The sequence below is a fragment of the Natator depressus genome, chromosome 1 (assembly GCF_965152275.1).
Source record: "Natator depressus isolate rNatDep1 chromosome 1, rNatDep2.hap1, whole genome shotgun sequence".
Classification (NCBI taxonomy): Eukaryota; Metazoa; Chordata; order Testudines; family Cheloniidae; genus Natator; species Natator depressus.
In genome coordinates this window covers 241,645,495-241,655,177 of record NC_134234.1, presented here as the reverse complement: position 1 = coordinate 241,655,177, position 9,683 = coordinate 241,645,495, and the positions used below count along the sequence as shown (strand labels likewise).

Here is a 9,683-nt window from a genome sequence, read left to right as displayed (position 1 = left end):
AAACCTACTAGTTTTACCTAAGAGGCAGCTGGTTCTCCTTGGAGTCGGGCTGCTCTCTATTGGTGTGTACACTCCTCAATAAAGAGCTTGTGTTTGGACCTTGCCGGTGTTGCCTGTCTCTCTGCGGTCAGACAACAAACCGTGCCGTCTGGGGTTCGAGTCCTCGACATTATGTAAAACAGCTTTGATTGACAGCCAGATTTAGCAGTTGCGATCGGACTATAAGTATGGACCAATTAGAGAGGGTTTAAAGATGATTGGAGGATAGAGGATGCTAATGTCAGGATTGGGAAAGAAGCCAATCAGAAAGGATCTAGTGGCTGATAAAACTGAATGAAAGACAGGCATTCAGCAGGCAAAACTCAGTCAAGATAGGGAGCCAGGAGAAGATCAGATCAGAAGAAAGAAAGAAACCTAAAAGAGCAAAGAACACCAAAGAAAAAGACCTGAAAGAAGAAGCAGTCGCCACAGCAGCTGCAGTACCAGTGACAGAACAGAAAAGCCTTAGACAGAGGGAGGGAGAGAAGCCTATGGAGAGTAAGCATGCTAGTTATATGGCAGGATATAGAATAGAAATAGGATTAATGAGTGTGTATATTTGGGATAATTAAGATGGGTGTCAGTGCTGCGTATGTCTGTTACTATGTATCAAGTTTAGAGTTTAAGATTGCTGTTAATGTCCTGCATATGACTGATCACCATGCGCAGAACATAATTGTTAGGGGTCTTATTCCTTCACCCACTTACTTCCCTGGTCCTTCTCACATGAACAGAGAGCAACAATACCTGAAGTCCAAAGGTGCAAACAATTCTATGTTTATTGGGGTGAACTTCCAGCAAGCATGATTCCAGTTTCCTTCCTTAGTGTCCCCCTTCCCAGCTCTGACACCACAGAGGCTTACCTGTGCCCCTGTTCCCATTTCCCCCCTTTAGCAAAACATGATTCCAATTTCCCCACCCCCATTCCCTGTTCCCATTTCCCCCACCCACACACCCACCCTCTTCCTGTATTGACTGTATAGTAAAACTTGAGTTCTGCTTAGCTATACCTTAACCAATCATTTTACTGAAATTTAACTAACCAATCCTAACTTATTGTAACATGATTATTTAAGAAAAGGAGTACTTGTGGCACCTTAGAGACTAACCAATTTATCTGAGCATAAGCTTTCGTGAGCTACAGCTCACTTCATCATATGCATTCAGTGGAAAATAGAGTGAGGAGATTTATATACACACAGAACATGAAAAAATGGGTGTTATCATACACACTGTAAGGAGAGTGATCACTTAAGATGAGCTATTACCAGCAGGAGAGCCGGGGTGGGAGGGAAGAAAACCTTTTGTAGTGATAATTGAGGTGGGCCATTTCCAGCAGTTAACAGGAATGTCTGAGGAACAGTGGGGAGTAAGGGGGGGAATAAACATGGGGAAATAGTTTTACTTTGTGTAATGACCCATCCACTCCCAGTCTCTATTCAAGCCTAAGTTAATTGTATCAAGTCTGCAAATTAATTCCAATTCAGCAGTCTCTCCTTGGAGTCTGTTTTGAAGTCTTTTTGTTGTAATATTGCGACTTAGGTCTGTAATCGAGTGATCAGAGAGATTGAAGTGTTCTCTGACTGGTTTATGAATGTTATGATTCTTGACATCTGATTTGTGTCCATTTATTCTTTTACATAGAGACTGTCCAGTTTGGCCAATGTACATGGCAGAGAGGCATTGCTGGCACATGATGGCATATATCACATTGGTAGATGTCCAGGTGAATAAGCCTCTGATAGTGTGGCTGATGTGAGTGGAAATCTATCGACTTCATGAAAAAACTTGTACAGATACAAACAGACATCATCTTCCTTTCCAAATGCAAACAGATGGACATCATACCAAAAGGACTGAAGGTAAAAAATCCATTACAATCTACATACCACACAGACCATGGTGACAGCTTGTGCCACACGCTCTCAAAGAAACTGCGGAACCACCTGATCAACATCCTCTACAGCAAACAGGGAAAGATTAAGAATGAGCTCTCAAAACTGGATACTCTCATAAAAAACCAACCTTCCACACAAACTTCCTCGTGGCTGGACTTTACAAAAACTAGACAAGCCATTTACAACACACACTTTGCTTCTCTACAAAAGAATAAGGACACTAAACTGTCTAAACTACTACATGCCACAAGAGGCCACAGCAATGGTTCCCTCAACCCACCAGCAATATTGTCAATCTATCCAACTATACTCTTAACCCAGCAGAAGAATCTGTCCTATCTCGGGGCCTCTCCTTCTGCCCCTCCACCCCCACAAACATGATACAGTTCTGTGGTGACCTAGAATCCTATTTTCGATGTCTCCAACTCAAGGAATATTTCCAACACACCTCTGAACAACATACTAATCCACGGAGACCTTCCTACCAACACTACAAAAAGAAGGATTCTAGGTGGACTCCTCCTGAAGGTCGAAACAACAGACTGGACTTCTACATAGAGTGCTTCCGCCTACGTGCACGGGCTAAAATTGTGGAAAAGCAGCATCACTTGCCCCATAACCTCAGCCATGCAGAACACAATGCCATCCGCTGTGGCGATTCAATGACAAGACAGAACACAGCTTTTTGCAAGCAAGCAGGCTGGTCAGCTGAAATGGGCTGCTGCCCCCAGCTTTCCACCTTCCCCTTTTATTATATTTCTCCCCCCCTACGCATTACATACTTCTAACACAAAAAGACACAACAAAGGAATGTATGACGTTGATTAATATTCTTATTTACCAACTTTTATCTACTACAGTCCTGGTTCTCAGGCCTTGAGCCCAGGCTAAGGAAGCTTCCCACGGTCACTGTCTTTTAATCAACTTCTCATGGTTCATATCTAGTCCTTGTCCTTGGATAGAGCAATGTGTGCATTGCTTCTACAAAACAGCCAGGGTGTGCTCTGACTGTTTCCAGGTGGAATAACTAAACATGAACCCTTCATCCCCCCGTTTTTTGTTAAATATACTCGGCCATCTCATGGTAGCCGTCAATTTGCTTTTGCAAGTAATGTAACTCCCAAACAGACAAGGACATAACTCGGGGAGCCTGCCAGGGCAAATCTCTACAAAGTCTTAGCAAAGAGGGAATACGTTGTACACAGCAACAGCAAAAAGTAAGCCCAATGATCACAAACACACATAACCGAAAAGTTGTCGCAGCCATTCTAGAGAGGGCAGCCAACCTGTGAGCCAATTCCAAAAGCCCTCAAACCCCAAATCTTGATGTATGTGTGCCGTAAGATTGGCCAATTTGGCCAGTCTAGTTTCTATGGTACGGCTATTATCAGTTAAATTAAAACAACACATATGCCGAAACGTGGAACAGCCTAGGTGATGTTTCAAGAGCAGAAAATCAATGGCTGCTCTGTTATCCAAAATTGCATCCCTTAATTCGTGTTGCTCTGTGTTAAGTAGGGCAATTGCCTGGGATGTTGTATTAATTGCCTTCGCTGCAAAGCACGCCAGGGCATTTAGGGTTCTGGCTGTATAAGTAGCAAGCGCGGGGACCCCAACAATAGAGGCCGCTAAGGCAGTATACTCAGCACGACTAAAAAGCTCAACATCTGCAACACAATCATCTGAAAGGGGTACACTTCTTCTACTGCGCTTTTGACTGGCAAAAGGCAATATAAGCGTCATTCTACTAAGACAGCAAAGGGTGCCATCACTTAAATTTGCGGGAATATAACTAAAAGTGCATGAGCCACAGGTAAAAAACCACCCTGATGGTAGGATGATATGGCCATAATTGTATGAAACATTCACAGCGCGGGAACAATTTAAAAGGGGTTGAGAAATTTGCTGACAGCCCATGGGCACCTTTGTACTAGTGCAGTTAACCACACGCGCACAGGTGACATTGTTGGCCCCGGCCGGGTACGGTGTGTGGAGGGATATAGCCGTGTGAGGCAGAGTATAGTTGGTCGGGCCCCAATTAGCCATGCCAGAGTACTGGGAAGAGAGATTCGCATAAGCAGCGAGCATCGTCTCATTCCCTATCTCCTCAGGGTGATGACATACTGGAATAAGGCATGTACCTAACAAATCTCCGGCTGCTACAGAATTAGATAAACAAAAGTGGGTAACATTTGCTATTGAAGCCAATCTTTCCCATATGTTATATGTCATTCGGGCTCGTAACGGGGGAAGCACTCCCGAGCCAACCCCTACAGGAAATAGTAGGCACAAAAGGCATACAATCAAAACAGAATTAGCAGTGATTTGGGCGAGAATCGCCACAAACAAAGTCTCAGGAGTCTCAGGCTGCTGATCTGCTGCCAGTCTTCGTTGAGCCGCGGCGACCAATGCTTTTACTGCTCCCCATGTCACGGGCCGGCTTGGGACGCTACGCCTCCTCCGTTTCCGTCCCGCCGTTGTCGACCCGGGAGGCGCCGCGGTCTCCTCCAAGGTCAGTTGAAACTCCGGTATGGGGTTCGACAGCCCCTGGTGCCATGCCATGCTGTTTCAGTGCCGGTCGCACACACCGGGCTGGAACCCACAACGGTCCTGCAGGGAGAGACACAGCAGCATATCCCCAACCCCAAGTGATTAGAGGTACTGGGCCCAACCATTGCGGATCGGGCAGTTGACGATAAAAGACACGCGGTCTTTCCAGCACCTCAGATTTGTGAAAATGCCGATCCGCGGGGGTCTGCTGATCTGCGTTCAGCGGTAAATTATTTAAAGTGAACAAAAGGATATGCATTTGTTGTTGAATGTCTCCTAAAGTTCGGAGACGCAGCTCCCCTTGTTTTAATTGTTTGTCAAGCCAAATTTTTAGCGTGCGATTGGCACATTCAACAATGGCTTGGCCCGTGGAATTATAAGGGATCCCGTGTTTAAGACGGACGTCCCATCGGGCACAAAAGGTGGAGAGGGCTGTGGAGCAATAGGCTGGGGCATTATCCGTTTTAATTTGGCTTGGGCGACCCATAACAGAAAAACAGGCCAGCAAATGGTGAATAACTTTGGCAGTGGCTTCCCCACGCTGTGGGGTTGCCCAAAGGAACCCCGAATAAGTATCAACGGAAACATGTAAAAACGAATAGGGGCGGAATTGTGGCACTTGAGTAACATCCATTTGCCACAGCTGATTCGCTGCGGTACCTCTGGGGTTAACGGCATAAGAAAAAGTAGGGGCAGCAGCGGCACAGTAGGGGCAGGAACGAACAATGGAACGTGCATGATCAGCAGGAATGTGAAACTGCCGGGCCAAAACAGAGGCAGACTGATGAAAAAAGGCATGGCTTTCAATGGGGTCAGAAAAAAGGGAATTTACCTGACCTCGTAACGCGCGATCGGCGCGCGCATTGCCCTCAGTGAGTGGCCCAGGCAGAGGGGTATGACTGCGAATATGAGCAACAAAGTAAGGTTAATTACGAGTGGCGATAAGATACTGCAAAGACAAAAACAGGCGAAGGAGGTCCGCATCAACCTGAGGGGTAATGAGGGCTAGGGGTAAATTATCAATTACCTGATAAACATAATGGGTGTCCACAATTAAATTAAAGGGACAATCAGCAAAAAGTTGAAAGGCCAAAATAACAGCAGCCAGTTCTGAGCGCTGCGCGGAACGCTGAGGCAGCGTAAAACGAGAATGCCAACGAGGGGGGTCACCCAATTGATAGGTGACTACACCTCGACGTGGAGAGCCATCAGTAAAAAGAGTGACAGCGGAAACAATGGGTTGAGAGCGGCTAAGACGATGGACAATTAGGGGTACCTTTTGGGTAATTACCAACCGAGGATCTTTTGGGGGATTATAAGAAATCTCTCCCACATAATCACAAAGAGCAACCTGCCAGGCTAAAGAGGTGTGGCACAAAGAATCAAATTCACTTCGGGACAAGAGGAACACAATGGCAACTAAATCAGTGCCAGTGAGTTGCACTGCACGGTGGCGGGCTTTACGAACAAGATCGGACAGGGCATCTAAATAAGGACAAATGTTCCAAGGAGGAGTGGATGACAAATATAGCCACTCTATGATAGAGACGGCCGTGTCCGTATGGGGTACAAACAGAGCCGCAGTGGGCGTATGAGGGGTGGCAAGAAGAACCAACCGTAGGGGACGGACCGCAGGGAGTCTGTCCACAAACTGCTGACTCAATGCTGCATTGAGCTGTCGAATGCAGGCAATGTGCTCCTCAGTGATGGCAATAACTGCACCCGGTGCCCGGGCTCCACGTAGGAGCTCGAACAACGGCTGCAGCATTGAGGTGGGGAGACGAAAGTAGGGCCGAATCCAATTTAAATGACCCAAAATCTGTTGTAATTTAACAAGGGTTAGGGGTTGAGTAGAATTAATTCTGGACGAACCGGAGCGGCATATGTTTGTAAAACCTTATGCCCGAGGTAATGGTAGGGATAAGAGCGTTGGATTTTTTCAGGTGCCACTAACAGGCCATTGTGTCCGAGAATCTGAGACAAAGATTCAAGCTGTTGTGTCGTGACCTGGGGACCACTAAGCAAAATGTCATCCATATAATGGTAGACCTTTAGCGTAGGATACCGGGCACGAAAAGGGGCGAGGGCCCGATCCACAAAGAGCTGAAACAAGGTTGGACTATTTAGCATTCCCTGGGGCAAGACCTTCCACTGATACCTTTGAAAGGGTTGCTGATTATTATATTGTGGCACCGTGAACGCGAATTTTTCGCGATCTTGTGGGCAAAGGGGGATGGTGAAAAAACAATGTTTTAAATCTAAGACACAAAGCTGATCAGTTTGAGGAATTAAATTTGGATTTGGTAAGCCAAACTGCAAGGGGCCCATAGGTTGGATGCGTTTATTTATTTCCCTTAAATCATGTAACAGCCGCCATGCACCAGATTTTTTCTTAATAACGAACACCGGGGTGTTCCAGGGACTAGTAGAGCTCTCCAAGCGCTGTGCCTGCAAATGTTGCTGCACAAGCGAATGAAGCGCTTGTAGCTTTTTTAGAGGGAGGGGCCACTGGTCAATCCATACAGGCTCTAAGGATTGCCATACCAAGGGTAATGCGGAGGGCACGGTGGGTGAGGGAGGGTTTTGGGCCATCAGATATTAATATCGAGGGTGGTGTCCAGCTTTGTAAGTAAGTCACGGCCCCAAATATTGAGGTGGACAGGGAGCACAAAAGGGCGGATAGTAGCAAGGGCACGGTCTCCTGATTTAGAGACTGTGACCCAAGACAAACTCTGGCACCCGGGTTTACTACCCCCGATCCCCCACAACTCTTTAGAAGGAACCGTAGGCCAACTGACCGGCCACTCCAGATCACGAATCACCGTAACGTCAGCTCCAGTGTCCACCAGCCCTGTAAAAGGAACATTATTCAAGAGAAGTGTTAACTGAGGTTTCGAAGGGCGGACTGACATTGTCAGAGCAACAAGTGGAGAGGACATGCTGTGAGACGGCGAGTGAGACAACGTGGATCCAAAGCCGCCTGCGCCCCGAGTTCGATCCTCAGCAGCTGGCACCTGATAGGGGACTAAAAATCAATTGTGCAATTGACCGTCCACGCGGGAGTGACTGTGGAAGATGAGTCCACACCTGAACCTTAATAACGCCGGTGTAATCGGCATCGATGACCCCTGGGATGACAAAAAAGCCCTGTTTCCCAGCATGTGAGCGAGGGAGAACGAGACCCACAAAGCCGGCAGGGAGAGGTCCCGTCACCTGTGTAGGTATGGCGCAAACCTCCCCTGGCAGCCGAAAATCAGTGTCCTCCTGCATGATCAAATCAAGCCCTGCACTTCCGGCAGTCGCCGCCCTCATAGAGTCAACGGATTTTAAGGCAGAAGAACAGTTGTCTGAGTGGGAAACGCCCCCGTTTGGCCCTGGGTTCGGGGGGGACCCGTCGCGCGGTTTCCCGACCCGCTACGACACTGATTAGCCCAGTGATAACCCTTCTGACACTTGGGGCACTTCTTTGAGGGTCGAGCGGGTGCCGTTGATGAGCGACACTCCCGCTGAAAGTGACCCTCCTTACCACAGCGGTAACAACGCTTCCCCTCCTTCCCGGTTTTTCTCAGGGCGGCAGCCAGAACCCCAGCCTTATGGGCTTGTGTGCTGATGTTTTGGCACGCCCGCAGCATGTCTGACAGCTCTAAAATGCCAGAGGCTTGCGCCGTCTGGAGAGCACGGCGGCAATCCTCGTTCGCGTTTTCGACTGCCATTTTTAACAGGATCTCCTGAGCTACCTCAGTGTTATCCACCTGTCGGAGGATAGCCTCCTGCAATCTGTTGGTAAAATCCAGAAAGGACTCTGATGCACCTTGACGGATACTGACAAAGCTTTTAGTAGGCTTGCCTGAATCCGGGACCTTCCGGAAAGCATGCTGGGCGCAGGTGGAAATAATGGGGAAGAGGGCCTGAGGGAGTTGAGACTGCATCTCAACGGTAGCAAACTGTCCCTCCCCTGCCAAGTGCTCAGAAATGATACCTTGCTCTCTATGAACCTGGGCCTGGCGTTCCGCCATCTGCCGATACTCACTAATCCAAATAACATACTGACTGGGTGTCAGCATCATGCGCAACAGGGCCTTCCAATCTTCAGGGATCAGGGAGTACCCACTACCTAGCCCTTCAAAGAGACCACGCACATACGTGCTAGTCAGGCCGAACTCGCGAATTGCTTTCTTTACCTCTCTGATCACCGAGTAAGGCAAACTGACCCAGGTTCCAACCGGGTTGCCCTGGTCATCATTCTGCCAGGTCACCGGACAAACTGAGACCAGATCAGCCAGCTCTTCTGCTGTGATATCTGAGCGAGTCTTCGCTGCGTGAACCATTTGTTGCACCAGCGAAAGCCTCTGAGCAGATGCAGACGACCCCCTGGGGGGCCCCAGAGCATGGGGCCCCACGAGAGGACGGTAATCACACACCGGCTCCGGCGGGGAAGGCAAGGGAGGCGGTGGTAATAGAGGCACTGGGGGCAAAGCAAGGGGAGGGATGGTTGCAGGAGCGGACGGGGGTGGCGGGATCGGCAGCCCCTCTGTTGGCGCGGGAGAGGGTCTTTCTGAGGCGACACACTGTGTTGCATCAGTAAAAGGGGGAATAGCTGCAGGAGCGGATGGGCGTGGCGAGATCACCAGCCTCGCAAGGGAGGGCCTGTCCAAGGCGACACGCTGTATTGCGTCGCGGCAGAGGTGCCAGGCATGTAAAGCCTGCACGGGCGCCTGAGGCTCTTCCTGCAATGTCTGGCCCAATCGCTCCCAGTCCGCTAGCTTAAGGGTTCCAGCTTCAGGGTACCACGGGCACTGGGCACTCACCTCCTGTAGCAGGAGAGTGAGTGCTCGAGCGGGGCAGTCATGCTGAGCCTTATGCAGCAAATACTGTAGCTCATTGCGGTGTTGCACTTGCAAAGCAGAGAGGGAGCTTCCCATACTTACCACAACGAAAAATACTCACCGGGATCCACGAAGCAGATGAGTGACGCGTCTGAAACCCTTGCCGGGCGAGGTGAGTGCTGAGGGCCCCACGTTTGGGCGCCAGCTGTGGCAGTTCAATGACAAGACAGAACACAGCTTTTTGCAAGCAAGCAGGCTGGTCAGCTGAAATGGGCTGCTGCCCCCAGCTTTCCACCTTCCCCTTTTATTATATTTCTCCCCCCTACGCATTACATACTTCTAACACAAAAAGACACAAAGGAATGTATGA

The 9,683-nt window shown here is 48.8% G+C and overlaps 1 long non-coding RNA gene across 1 annotated transcript; it reads right to left on the bottom strand.

Moving 5' to 3' along the window:
- Positions 1-2,684: 2,684 nt before the first annotated feature.
- LOC141985435 (uncharacterized) lies at positions 2,685-9,453 on the bottom strand. The gene is made up of 4 exons (XR_012638940.1): positions 9,435-9,453; positions 7,286-7,338; positions 5,320-5,386; positions 2,685-4,547 (listed from the first exon to the last, which is right to left on the bottom strand). It is a non-coding gene; the product is annotated as an uncharacterized LOC141985435 (long non-coding RNA).
- Positions 9,454-9,683: the final 230 nt, after the last annotated feature.